The sequence below is a fragment of the Cibotium barometz genome, chromosome 61 (genome assembly GCF_041138505.1).
Source record: "Cibotium barometz isolate CiBa-2024 chromosome 61, ASM4113850v1, whole genome shotgun sequence".
Taxonomy (NCBI): domain Eukaryota; kingdom Viridiplantae; phylum Streptophyta; class Polypodiopsida; order Cyatheales; family Cibotiaceae; genus Cibotium; species Cibotium barometz.
In genome coordinates, this window is record NC_141106.1 from 4,659,147 (window position 1) to 4,674,125 (window position 14,979).

Genomic DNA, 14,979 nt, shown 5'->3' on the forward strand with positions numbered 1-14,979 from the left:
GGAGGAAAGCAAGAGGAGGCAAGAACAAGCAAGCAAGGAAACGGTACACAGGTAAGAGCATCATCATCTATTTCCCTTCTTAGTTTAGGTATGTTCAGATATCAAGCTCAACTAGTGCTACGATGGACATTGATGACCCGCCTAGGTGATAGATTCTGCATCTACACCACTGGCATGATTGGTGAGATTATGGGTGATATGCGGCCAGTGGGATGACAGGCTTTGTGATAACTATTTTGGATTACTAGAGACTGGCATAGTTATAGCGCCAGCTCATTTAGTCGGGTTCACATTATGGACCGAACCTTGTATGTTGTAGTAGTTGAGTACTAATCTATATATTGTTTACTCTTATCTTTATGTTATGTTGTAGTAGTTGAGTACTAATCTATATATTGTTTACTCTTATCTTTATGTTATGTTGGTTGAGTAGAGAAGAAGAAGGTAGAAGAAAATTTAGCTATCCATCTCTCTCTTGTGTCTTGCTCTCTTGTGTGTGTGTGTGTTTGCTTGCTAGGGTTTGAAGCTCTCCCTCTCCCCCACATTCTCTTTATGGTATCACAGCCTAGTTCGTGTAAGAGCTAAGGAGGCAAGCAAGAGGCAAGAATAAGGAAGGAAGGAAGTGGTACTACACGGGTAAGAGCACCATCATCTCTTTCCCCTTCTTAGTTTAGGTACAACACCCTCTCAGTAGCTCTGGGAGCTATACATCTCTGATTGAGGGGCTGTCTTCGTGGGAGCGGAGCTATAAGGCAAGTATTCAATCCTATTGGACAAAATGTTTTCAGCCAGATTCACGTTTCGGGCACATTACGGGCCCTGTTTCGTCATTGGGTATTTTCAACAATTTTTTGCTGCTCGAAATCTGGTTATTACAATGCAACAGTGCATTTTCGAAGTGCAGACAGGGTTTGCACATGTATTGTTGACACTGGGTGTATGTAAATGTACTTTGGTCACATTTGGTAACACACAGGCTATGCTGAAGTACCGCTGCTACTACAACAATTATAAGAGATACTGCTGTATTATAGGTTGCATACAGAAGTTGTCTGTTTGCAGGTTATTTGCTTGCTGTAGGAAAACATGTATGGCGGAATTAATCAGATTGTTAGTGAGAAGCTGGATAAGAATAACTTCCATGCCTGGAAGTTCAGAATGACTAATTTCCTAATGGGTAAAGGATTTTGGGATTATGTAGAAGGAGACAATGAGGAGCCTCTAGAGTTATCTGAGGAGAATGCCACTCCTGCATATATAAAGGCATTCAAGGATTGGAATCAGGGTGCAAGAAAAGTCATGTACTAGCTTTCAATTAGTGTCACATACACTATGATAGGACACATACAGGATGCAAACACTCCAGCAATTGCATGGCAAAATCTAGTTCAGATGTTCCAGACTAACACAAAGGCAAGGAAGTTGCAGTTAACGCAAGAGTTGCATATTGTGAAAAAGAAGAGCATGTCCATCTATGAATATGCCTTAAATATCAAGGGCATTGTTGAATCCCTTGGGTCTATCAATGTATCAGTGGAGGATGATGATTTAGTGAGCGTCTGTCTGAATGGGATTGGCAAAGAGTACAAGCCATTCAAGACCTCCATTATAGTTAGGGAGAATATTCCCAACTTTTGAGACTTGATATCTATGCTGATCATAGAAGAAAAAGCTTTAGGTGAGGATTCTTCTTCACAAAGCAAGAACACATTGGAATAGGCCTTCTACTCTAATTCAGGTAGAGGCAGAGGTAGAGGCCGTGGTTGAGGCAGAGGTGGTGGGCCGACAAGGAAATCAGAACTCTGGACAACAACAATCCAATGATTTACAGCAGCAATCATACATAGGTGGAAGAGGCCAGTCTAGAGGCAAGGGGAGCCAAAGAGGCCGAGGTGGTTGGCAAAGAAATAAAAATGCAAATAGCATAGCGTGCTATTACTGTTGCAAACCAGGACACATGGCAAAGGACTACTACAAAAAGCAGAATGACATTAAAAGTGGGAAGTTGCACCAAGGCAACTATGCATCATCTAGCAAACATGGAGGTGATGACAGAAGTGAGCAACTGTTTGTGATGCAGCACATGACAGGGGATGTGTCAGGATCTCAAGATATATGGTATGTTGTTTCTTACGCCTCTAACCACATGAACAGTCATGCTGAGTGTGGTTTAGAGGTATGCAAAAAATGAAAAAACTAGGTTATGTAGAAACAGGTGATGATACTGCGTATCCCATTATTGTGCATGTTGGTAAAGTGCCATTGTCTATGCAAGATGGCAAAATGTAGTACTTGGTTGATGTACTTCATGTTCTGAATATTACAAAGAACCTGGTTTCTGTTGGATAGATGGTTGAGCAGGGTCTGCAAGTGAGGTTTAATTCTCAAGGATGTTTTGTGGAAGACTTCAAAAATAAGTGTCGCTTGGTTGTAAAGGGTAACAGAAATTACAGGATGTTTACTTTGGATGTGAACATGCATGAGATAAAGGCAGCCATGTTTTCGCATAGAACAGGTGTCATTGTAAATATGGACATATGGCACAAGCACATTGGTCATGTGAATGTACGACTGAAGTCTATGGAGGCCTAAAATATTGTTGCAGGTTTGCTAAAGTTTAAGGTTGACAGTATGCATAAGGTATGTGAAGCATGCCAACTTCGTAAGCAAGCCAAACATGCTTTCCTACATGAAAAGCATGTCAATGCAAGGCCATTGGATGTCATACATTCAGATGTATGGGGACCGACCAAGACTACAACAATTGCAGGTTGCAAGTACTATATGTTACATTCATTGATGACCACACTAGGAAAGTGTGGGTTTATTTCATGAAGGAGAAAAGTGAGGTGTTTGCTCATTTTCAAAGATTTAAACCCTTGGTCGAGAAGGAAAAAGGCATGCAAAAATATCAGATGGTGGGGAGAATATTTCTCCAATGAGTTCAGCGATTTTCTGAGAAAGCAGGGAATCAAGAGGAAGTTTACATGCAGGTACACTCCGCAACAACAGAATGGTGTTGCACAAAGGAAAAACATGCACATTATTGCAGAAGTGGCATTTGCCTTGATGCCTGAAAAGAATATGCCACATTACTTTTGCACAGAAGCAGTATAGCAACTACTGTGTGTACATTATGAATAGGGCACTCACTGCAGTTGTTCATGGTATGACTCCTGAACAAAAGTTTATAGGCATAAGACCGGATGCATCTCACTTGAAATTGTTTGGGTGTATTGCATATGTATATATTCCTGATGAAGTGAGAACAAAGTTGGATCCAAAGATAGAGAAATGCATCTTCATTGGTTATGCTATGGAGCAAAAAGATTATATATGCTATAACCCTACCACTGGTGAGATGTGAGTAAGCAGAGATGTTGTCTTCGATGAGATGAGTAGCTAGTATGCAGCAATATTGAAGGCAATAGAAGATGTTGATGTAAGAAGTGTTGATGTTGCACCATATGTAGTGTAGCAATCATAGGTGCTGAGTGGACATGGGGAGTCCTCGAGCAGTGAATCCAATGTTAGTCCATGGTTAGGCAGGTTGAGAAATGATGTAGGTACATGTATCATAGAAAGGGAAGGAAAAGGTAGATCAACCTTTGGTACCTGATCTGTCAGCAGGTCAGTCACTCATGTGTGGATCGTGACTCTAGTGGCTCTGAGAGTAGAGCCTTGATGAGGAGCTTGGCATTCCATATGTGGTTACTCCTTGTGTAAGGAGAACCATGGCTGTTTTGAGGACACCTGGCAGTGATCCAGGTGTACGCAAGTCTACAAGGGTTAGATACCCTGTTGATAGGTTGAGATATGATGGATATACAGCCCATCATTATGCTTACATGGTAAAAGAAATACAGGAGGTTGAGCCCACTTGCTTTGAGCAGGCAATTGGAGATGAGAAATGGGAAGATGCCATGGATGAGGAGATGGCAGCATCAGATGCAAATGCAACATGGGAGTTAGTGCATTTGCCTAAGGAAAAGAAGGCAATTGGATGTAAGTGGGTGTATAAAGTCAAGCACAATGCTAATGGTTCAGTGAGCAGGTACAAGGCAAGATTGGTTTGCCAAGGGCTATGCATAGACTTATGGCATAGACTATGAGGAGACATTCAGCCCGATTGCAATAATGGAAACCGTGAGAGCTATCATTGCTATGGATGTAGCAAAGGATTGGTCTTTAGATCAAATGGATGTAAAGAATGCTTTCTTGCATGGTGATTTGTAAGAAGAAGTGTACATGATGTAGCCACCAGGTTATGAGAGTGATGCACATCTAGATTTTGTGTGCAGGTTATGCAAAGCCTTGTACGGCTTGAAGCAGGCACCCAGAGCATGGTCAAACAAGATCGAGGAGTATCTTGTTACCATTGGATTTCAGATATCCAATGCAGATTTTTCACTATATGTGAAAAAGACAGATAGAGAGATCATCGTCATCTATGTGGATGACTTGATTATCACTGGTGATAATGATTCAGACATACATGATGTCAGGATGCTTTTAAAACAAAAGTTTGAGATGAAGGATTTGGGTGAGCTACGGTATTTCTTGGGCATAGAGGTGGTGAGATCACCTCATGGTGGCATTTTGCTATTGAAGAGGCAGTATGGATTAGACATATTGTCCAAGTATGGTATGACATGCTGTAAGCCTATTTCAGTGCCATTGGAGCAGAACACAAAGCTTTCCGTATATACAAGTTAGCTTTTGACCCCACTACATACAAGCACATAGTGGGTAGTTTGATCTACATGACCATTACAAGGCTAGACTTGAGCTATGTTGTTGGACTTGTGAGTCAATTTATGCATGCCTCTAGGAAGCCACACTTGGATGCAGCTAGACGGATCCTCAGGTACATAAAGTCCATAGTTGATTATGGACTTTTCTATGAGGCTGGTACTACAAAGATACAGTTGCATGGATACACATATGTTGATTGGGTAGATATGAGATCTACCAGTAGTTTTATGTTCTCATTTGGGAGTGCTGCTGTGAGTTGAAGCAGTAAGAAGTAGACAACAGTTGCCTTGTCGAGTACAGAGGCAGAGTATAGGGATGTTGCTATGGTAGCTTGTGAGGTAGCTTGGTTTCAGAAACTACTTGGTGATATGGGAGAGCCCGTGGATAGGGCAATTATATTGTGAAAACATGAGCAGCATACAGTTGGCTAGTAACCTAGTATATCATGCTAGAATAAAGCACATTGAGGTGGATTATCACTTTGTGAGGGAGAAGGTTCTAGCAGGAGATGTAGATCTGGTATATGTCAGCACACAGAGGATCAGGTAGCTGACATCTTCACGAAGGCATTGGGCACAGAGAAGCTCCACAAGTTTAGGAGCTTACTTGGAGTATACTATGTGGAGTTGAGATCAAGAGGGAGTGTTGAGATATCGAGCTTAACTAGTGCTATGGCTGACATTGATGACCCGCCTGGGTGATAGCTTCCGCATCTACACCACTGGCATGGTTGGTGAGATTATGGGTGATATGCGGCCAGTGGGATGATAGGCTGTGTGACAGCTATTTTGGATTACAAGAGATTGGCATAGTTATAGCGCTAGCTCATTTAGTTGGGTTCACTTTATGGACCGATCCTTGTATGTTGTAGTAGTTGAGTACTAACCCATATAGTGTGTAGTCTTATCTTTATGTTATGTTGGTTGAGTAGAGAAGAAGAAGATAGAAGAAAATTCAGCTATCCATCTCTCTCTTGTGTGTGTGTATTTGCTTGCTAGGGTTTGAAGCTTTCCCTCTCCCCCACATTATCTTTAAGGTACAACACCCCTATCCAAGAGCTACACATTTCTGATTGAGGAGGTCTTCACGGGCTTGTAGGTACTTATGTGTTACGTACTACTTTGTACTTCAATTTAGCGACCATAATCACATTTCGGGCACGTCTCGGTCTCTGTTCTGTCACTGCAAGTTATTTTTGACAGTTTTTGGGAAGCTCTGGTTGAGAACTATCTTTGGTCAAAATCTAGTTACTGCAGTGTAGCAAGTTGCAAACAAAAATTATCTTTTGCAGTTTTCTGATCGCAGGTTACATACAGAAATTGTATGTTGCAGTTTTCTGATTATTTGCATACAGAAATTGTATGTTGCAGTTTTTTGATTACAGGTTGCATACAGAAATTGTCTGTTATAATTTTCTGATTATTGTAGGAGAACATGTCTGATGGAATCAGTCAGATTGTCAATGAGAAGCTGGACAAGAAAAACTTCCATGTTTGGAAGTATAAAATGACCAATTTCCCGATGGGTAAAGGATTTTGGGACTATGTGGAAGGAGAGCTAAAGCAAGGGCTACATACTGTGGAAAAGAAAAGCATGTCTATCAAATGAGTATGCTTGAAATATCAAGGGTATGGTTGAATCCCTTGGGTCTATCAATGTATTAGTGAAAGATGATGACTTGGTAAGTGTCTGTTTGAATGGGCTTGGCAAAGAGTACAAGCCATTCAAGACCTCCATTGTAGTTCGGGAGAATATTCTCAACTTTTCATACTTGGTGTCTATGATGATCATAGAAGAAAAGGCTTTAGGTGAGGAATCGTCTTTACAAAGCAAGAACACATCAAAATAGGCCTTCTACTCCAATTCAGGTAGAGGTCGTGGTCGAGGCCAAGGTGGTGGCTGACAAGGAAATCAGAATTCTGGACAACAACAGTCCAATGATTCACAACAATCATACACAAGTGGAAGAGGCTAGTCTAGAGAAAGGGGGAGCCAAAGAGGCCGAGGTGGTTGGCAAAGAAATCATAATGCAAATAGCATAGAGTACTATTATTATAGCAAACCAAGGCACATGGCAAAGGACTGCTATAAAAAGCAGAATGACATTAAAAGTGAAAAGTTGTAGTAAGGCAACTATGCATTATCTAGTAAAGAGGGAGGTGATGATAGAAGTGAGCAGCTATTTGTGATGTAGCACATGCTCAGTTCAATAACATGAGATGTGTCGAGATCTCAAGATACATGGTATGTGGATTCTGGTGCCTCTAACCACATGACCAGCTATTTGTGATGTAGCACATGCTCAGTTCAATAACATGAGATGTGTCAAGATCTCAAGATACATGGTATGTGGATTCTGGTACCTCTAACCACATGACCAGTCATGTTGAGCGGTTTAGAGACAAACTTCTGCCAAAACTCCATGGAGTCGAAGTCCCCATATACCTGTGAGACCCCCGCCCCCCTCTGAGGGTGCTGGTGGCAGAAGCAGCATCAGTCTCTCGTACGGGGCAAGGATTCACACTCAGGGCCTCGCCCACGGATATGCGGACAAAAGACTAGCCCGGCGGTTCCTCCAAAACCGAACCTGGAAAAGCTTCCCTTGCCTGGAAGGCACGGGCGATTCCACCAAGAAAATCATCTAACGTGAGAATTGGTCTAATGAGTCAAAGTCTTAACTAACCAAACTGATCCGACCAAACCCAAAAGTCACATGCTTAGATCAAGGAAGAGACTTGCACTTGGTCCATAGAATCACCACTTTTTTTCCCTTTTAGCGAGGCACAGCCGCCACCGCTGATTCCCTCCCACAGAACAAGGGTCTTCTTAGGACTTAATCTAACTAACGTAACTCTTTGTACCGCAGGAATCCCCCGATCCAGCCTACCCCAACCGGTTAGCCAACCACCCAACCACTGTATTGGTGGGATTCCTTTATAAAAATTTGGTTATGTTTTGCCCGAGTACCGAGGAAAAGAGTTCCCAGGCCCCCTAGCCGACGCTTCAAGTAAAATTTAAGGTAGGCATACCACTTACACACCCGATATGAAATTGCCATTATAACAGATTCAGCTGTCTTTAAAACAATCTTTCAATGAAATCATAGTATAATTAATCATAATCCTCAAAAATATTGAGTCGATTGTTTTACAAAATATATCACCCGGACTCTCCGTTGAAGACCAGCTGGTCAACTAACGAGATCCAATATCAAAATTTAGTTCACAAAAGTAATTCTTTTTATTTCATCTGTATCTTCCTCGACATACGCATGGGTGTATACATGGGTGTATCTGTATCTTCCTTTACGTACGCATGGGTGTCCTAGTAACCGCAAGCCCGTGCATCACCTGGTCAGAACCCTCTAGGATCCTACTTAGGTGTCCTAGCACTTCACTCAAGGACCGCTTTTTGGTCCTTGCCGCCCATCGTACCGAAAGCGTACCATTTTAACCATACCGAGGCTGGTCAAGACCTCGGCAGCAGGCTTTGTCTCGCGAGCGACGTCCCTTGACGACTCCTCACCAGCTTGCTGCAACGAGTCTCTCCTTAGTTAATCACATACCAAATGCTTCCTCCAGCATTCTAGCGTAAAACAGTCCTTTAAAAGAAAATAGAGGTTCTATGCAAGTAGAATTCCCGGTGGTTCGAGATTGGTTCCACAAAACCCTTTTTCCGTAATCCAGATTTTCTTAATGAGAATCATTGATCTCTCAGCAGGGTAATCTACTTATCATTTGACTAAATTTCCAACTAGATTCTTGGTGATTTACTTGATTTCAAAATCAAATTCATGCAGGGTCTGCATCTATCTCATTTGACACATGTTGAGATCCCTTTGGGTGAAGATCAACTTCAGACTTTGATGATCTGTCATCAAGGTGAACCTCTGTCCCAAAAGAAAATGTCTCCACAACTTCAGAGCATAAACTACTGAGAGTAACTCCAAGTTATGGACGGCATAATTTCTCTCATGTGTTTTGAGCTTTCTTGATGCATAGGCCACTGCATGACCTTCCTGTATAAGAGCACTGCCTAAGGTAAAACCACTGGCATCAGTAACTACCTCAAAAGGTTTGGTAAAATCTAGCAATTTAAGGACAGGGTTGGTTACTAAGGCTGTCTTTAGCTTATCAAGGCACTATGACACATAGCAGTCCACTAAAATAGGGTACTCTTCTTGAGAAGGTTAGTTAAAGCAGATGCTATTTGAGAATACCTAGGTATAAAGATTCTATACCATCCGGTTAATCCTAGGAATCCTCAAGAAGCTAGAAGGGGGCCAACTCTCTCTCCAAATTTTGTGTGAGAGGTGAAACGTATATTGTAAGCCTTTATTTTAGCTAAAGCAACTCATGAGCCTTTTGCTACATGGTTGATCTCTCTCCCCACATAATCCTTATCCTTATATTTCTTCCAAACCTCTCATCCATGTTTTTTACTGTAATCTCCACATGGTTAAGGGTGTCAAACAAATTAAAGCGAGAGATGGAAGATGGTAACTTACTTGGAAGAAGAAGCAACCTTACTCGATTTCGCTTCTCTTTTGGTTTAGACTGTACTAGAGCATGAAACTCTTTCTCAATGTGGGTGGGTAGGAGGGTGTGAGGAATGCTTGGTTATTCTTGGGGTTCTACCTTAAATGGGCTATCTTTCTCCTTGGGTTTTATTTCCTCCCCCCAGTGATGACACATATATGAGATTCCTCCCCCCCTAGTGATGACACATGGTGCAGCAAGGAGATTTTGTTACCTCTTTAAAAAACTCTCATCTAAAGTGATAGATTTGATGTTTTAATTCAATTGGTTCATGTAATTTGTGAACATATCTTTTAAATCATTAGTGTTAGAGGCACTAGATTCATACCCATCTTGAGAGGATGCTTGGACTGTTTGTGGGTTTTATGGTGATGGTGGTATGTATTGTGATGCTAATGGTGGCACTGGCACATACTAGGAAGTACTTGGTAGATCTTGTGATGTAGTGGGCTAAGAGTTGGAGGTGGCAAGGATAAAGGTTGGAATGATGAGGTTAAAGTTTTTGATGTAGTGGGTTGAGAGGTGGAGGTGGCAAGGCTAGAGGTTGGGATGGTGAGTTTAAAGTTTGAGAGACATGTGGAGATGAGAAACTAGATTGTGGCGATGAGAAATAATTAAGTGTTGCTACCCATGGTGTATATATGGAGATATAGGAACTTACTATTTGGTGAATACTTCTCATCAACGGTTGAGCAAAATAAAAAATGAATTTAAAAGAATTTCAAACTTGAGTCCCCGTTGATGGCGGCTTCTAAATTTACAAGTTTTTGGGATCTAACTAAGATTTAGATATTAGGTTGTAACCCCTTCATGAAAGTTTCAAGCACAAGTCTAGGATCTAAGTTGGCAACATTGGAATATTGTCAAACAAGATCTTTTAATTACCAGCCATATTGACTCACATGTTCCCATGGTTGTTACCTAAAATTAGATAACTCATGCACTATTTGAGTGCTAGTCACCTGGTGGTTTAAACTCAGCCAAGAAATTTTGTTTGAAATTGGTGAGTTTAAAGTTTGAGATACATGTGGAGATGAGAAACTAGATTGTGGTGATGAGAAAGAATTAAGTGGTGCTACCCATGGTGTATATATGGAGGTATAGGAACTTACTATTTGGTGAATACTTCCCATCAATGGTTGAGCAAAATAAAATTCAAAAGAATTTTAGACTTGAATCCCCATTGAGGGCGACTTCTAAATCTACAAGTTTTTGGGATCTAACTAAGATTTAGATATTAGGTTGTAACCCCTTCATGAAAGTTTCAAGCACAAGTCTAGGATCTAAGTTGGCAACATTGGAAACAAGATCTTTTAATTACTAGCCATATTGCCTCACATGTTCCCATGGTTGTTACCTAAAATTAGATAACTCATGTACCATTTAGGTGCTAGTCACCTGGTGGTTTACTCAGCCAAGAAATTTTGTTTGAAATTAGCAAAATTAACAATTGAGTTTGGTGGTTGGTAATAGTACCAATCAGTACAAGGCTCTTAAGAGTTGTAGTAAAGTAAACCATTAAATGAGCATCATCATAGGTATGAAAAACATGGAAAGATCTCTTGAAGTCATTTAAAAGCCTTTCGGTATCCTCCACTAGGCTAGCATGAAATTCATGCAAAGGTATAATTGGGTTTTTTGGACGAGCCATGTTTGCAGGTATCACAGTTGCTTGGGGTGCTAGGGCTAGCGAATATGATGATAACTTGGGGTAGTGGTGGTTGTGTAGGAATGTGAATTACTTGAAGTGTTTTGGGAGGTGTTTTAATGACAGGTGTATTACCAACACTCGATTGTGAAAAAAAGGGTGAACTAACCCTGGTGATGGATGGAATCGAAGATTGTGATTTTTTTGAAGTTCTTCTCGATGCTTATATTGCTTAACCCTTTGAGACTGTCTTTCAATTACTTTTCCCAACCACTAGTCCTCATGTAGTGTAAGGCTTCATCTACCCAAGATTGTGGGTTTTTGTGTCAGAGGACCCTAAACTAAAGATAGAGTCCCATTAGGTGTGCCAATATTAGGAAATATTTCTTGCCTGGGAAATGGAGCTATACCTAGACATAAAACACCTAGCAAAGGAGACACTCACACACAACACTATACTAGAGCCTTATAAGAAGGAACCAAAGGCTAGAGTGTGCGACTAATATTTCTCCCAGGAGTTGCAACGCAGTTAAACACATCACTACCAGGAGATGCAACGCAGTTAGACAAAGCAAGTTTGAGTATAAATATTTCACACTGACTTCACAATTATTTACAAGTGTACAAAGGTATGAATCATAAGCATTTGGCAAAATATTTAATATGTGTGATGATGGAATTTTCAATATTGTTGTTTATTAATGTTTATCACAAATAAGGACGAAAAAGAAGAGTTTGTCTCCTTTCCCGCGGTGGGTTTTTTACCGGATCCATTTGTATGTTGCCGTTGATGTTGTTGCCTTTGTCAGGTGTGTGTGTCCTCTTGACGTTCAAGATACACAAATAAATAGAATCATACAATTGTTTTAGATTGGCCTTTGTATGTAATCACAAGAGAATGTGTATGTATGCTTTTTTTTTAAAAAAAGGAGGGAACTCTTCATAAACTATCACATGTGCTGGTAGTAATCCAGGAGATTTATATGTTTAGGTTATATAATTAACTTTATGTGCACGGCGTGTTCACCAAGTAAACGAGAGAGAGAGAGAGAGAGAGAGAGAGAGAGAGAGAATCTCTCCACACATGCTGTTGTTGTGTAATGGCTAAACGCTCGCCGTGGCTTTGATGCCACTTACCGTGGCTTTGTAGCCCGCGATTTGTGTCATTGTGTTTTTGTTGCTGTGGTGCTACCGTTGGATGTGGTTCCTGGAGCCACGGGGCTGTTTGTTTGTGCGCTTCTTCCTATGTCTTTTAGTTTGTGCCCCCTTTGTCTTTTGGTTTGTGCCCACTCTTTTCTCTCCACATGGTGGTTTCTTCAACAAAAAGGTGCATCTCACCCAAAGGCACCCTTTGAAATTTGCTAATGTGCCCCTTCTAAGGTTTCCTTTTACATTCATGTCCTTCCTATACACATGTACATGATTTACAACCCCAACACACACAGATTCTAATCAAGACGAGTGTAGTTGCAAAGTGTTTTTTCTTCTATTCTCCTCAGCTTGCCACCTCTGAGGCTAATGACGTGTAGTTGTGAAAGAGTTTCATAGCTTGAATGGGCTTAGCTCCTTTGTGAGTGACAGAAAAGTGCATTCATCTCCATCTTGTGCTCTCTTTTGCATTGGCATCAATCCATCTAGTCAAAATAGCTCCTCAAGGTCAACCAAGTGTGAGATCATCATGGGTGAGATAAATAATATGCAAGATGCACATAATGGTAGTAAATGGACACGTGTGAACACAAAACACATACATGCATGCAATGCTCACACAATAACATGCACCCGAGAGGCTCTGAAAAAATGCAACATTCTTCACCCCAATTATCATCTTGTTAATGTAGGAGAGAAAGACTCCTCTCATGAGTTAAAGAAAGTGTAGGGATATAGGATTGAAGATGGTTTTTTATATAATAACAGTCGCATGTGTGTCCCTCATGAGAGAAAATTTAAGAGAAGAATCTTGATCGAAGCTCATGAGAGGAGATAGCCTTATTGTTGCAGGATATCTTGGTTATGTAAAACTTTATGATGGTCAAGAGGAGTTACTTTTAGCCCAGTTTAAAAAGGGATGTGCTTAATCATGTTCATCAATGAGTTACATATCAAAATATTAATAATAATGAAAGAGAAAAACTGCCTCAAACATTGCATGCCTTATACATTTCACCAAATGAAGTGGGAATGTATAAGTATGGACTTTATCACTAATCTATCGTTTAGTAATGCTGTAAGTTATGATTCCATATTCATGGTGGTTCATAGGCTCACTAACGTCACACATTTAATTCTAGTAAAGAAAATATTGCCAAAGTGTTTCTATGCGAGATATTTTGAGTTCATGATTTACCTCGTAGAATTATAAGAAATAGGAATGCCAAATTTACCTCTTGATTTTGGAAATAATATTTTGAAGCAGTTGGGCTTCACTTGATCTGAGTATTGCTTATCATCCCCCCGAAACTAATGTGGTCAGGTAGAAAGAGTCAACTAAGTTATAGAAAATACTCTTCAAGCTTTTTGTGGACATGAGCCAAAGACATGGTCAAATTATATTCATCTATCAAAATTTTCTTGTAATGCCTCTCATGATCAAAGTATTGGTATAAGTCCATTTAGGGCATTATATGGACAAGAATGTTTCATACCCTTAAATCGGTCAGATCCATTGATAGAGATCTAGCAAGAAGATGATATGATTTTTCATCGCGTACGACCCAAGAGAAGTTCCCTCTCTTTGGTAAAGTATAAGAAGTTATAACCAAGATATTGGGGATCATATCTTATTACTCGGAGGATTGGATAGGAGAAGGTTACAAACTTCTTCTTCTTCCACATCTTCAGATCCATTATGTCTTTCATGGTGTCAGCTTATTAAAGAAGTATATCCTAGATCTTGGAGTAGGATCCATAATGTTTTTCATGTCAACTTATTAATAAAGAAGTATACCCACAATGTCTTTTATGCTAGCTTATTAAAGAAGTATATTCGAGATCCAACTCATCTTGAAGAATGCTCACAGATAACTATGCCAGTTCAAGGTCAAATAGAGGTAGAACCAGAGAAGGTTTTGGACCTTAGAGAAAAAATTTCAAGGAATAGCACGAGAATACTTATTTAGGTCAAAATTATTTCCGATAGAAGATGCTAGATGGGAGAAAGAGGAGGACTTAGTGTGAGACCATCTCTAGATTTTGAGATGAGGACATCTTGATTCTTTAAGTGGGAAAAAATGTAAGATCCCTCTTACCCTATACTTGGTTAATTCCAAAATTTTCAAACTTTGTAATTATTGTAGAGAGGGCATTTGTAAATATATAAACTCTTCTTAAAGCTTTAAAAATACTTTTATTTAGTATGAAAAAAATAAAGTTAAGTGAAAATACCAAGGTTTACATGCTAAGAAAATACCAAGGTTTACATGCTAAAAAAATAAAGTTAAGTGAAAATACCAAGGTTTACATGCTAAGAAAATTAAAATAAGGCCATAGGGGCCTATGTGCAAATGCAGCCCCGTCATTAATAAAGTAAAAATTTAAAAATAAGAAAATAAGTGAAATAAAGGTTAAAAATAAATTCAACATGTGCCAATCCCCTAATATGAACTTTGGGACTAAAAATATTAAGGCACCCATATTCAATAAATTAATAAGGCCTTGTAGGTGTATGCACATTATTAAATTAATTAGAAAAGGCTTAAATGCCTAAGGTTAGAAAACCATGGTTTGGAAAAAACCAAGGTTTTCTACAGGTGAAAAGTTGTAAACAACTTACATGGTAAGTGGTAAATGGTTTGCCCAAAACTAGCTGTCATGCTCATCTCTATTAGTTAGCTTGGAAAAAAGGGGGCTTATGCATATCCTAAGGTTCACTTTAGCACTGCAATTAACTAAGGTTCACTCATGCATATTATATGGTTCACTTTAATCCCCCACAATTAATTGATTGATGGCCTACCAAAATCTCTAGTGAACTGATGCATGAGGAGAGCCCGTCATTTTACTCTAGTAGTTACCTAAGCTTAGTAGAATGATAGGCTA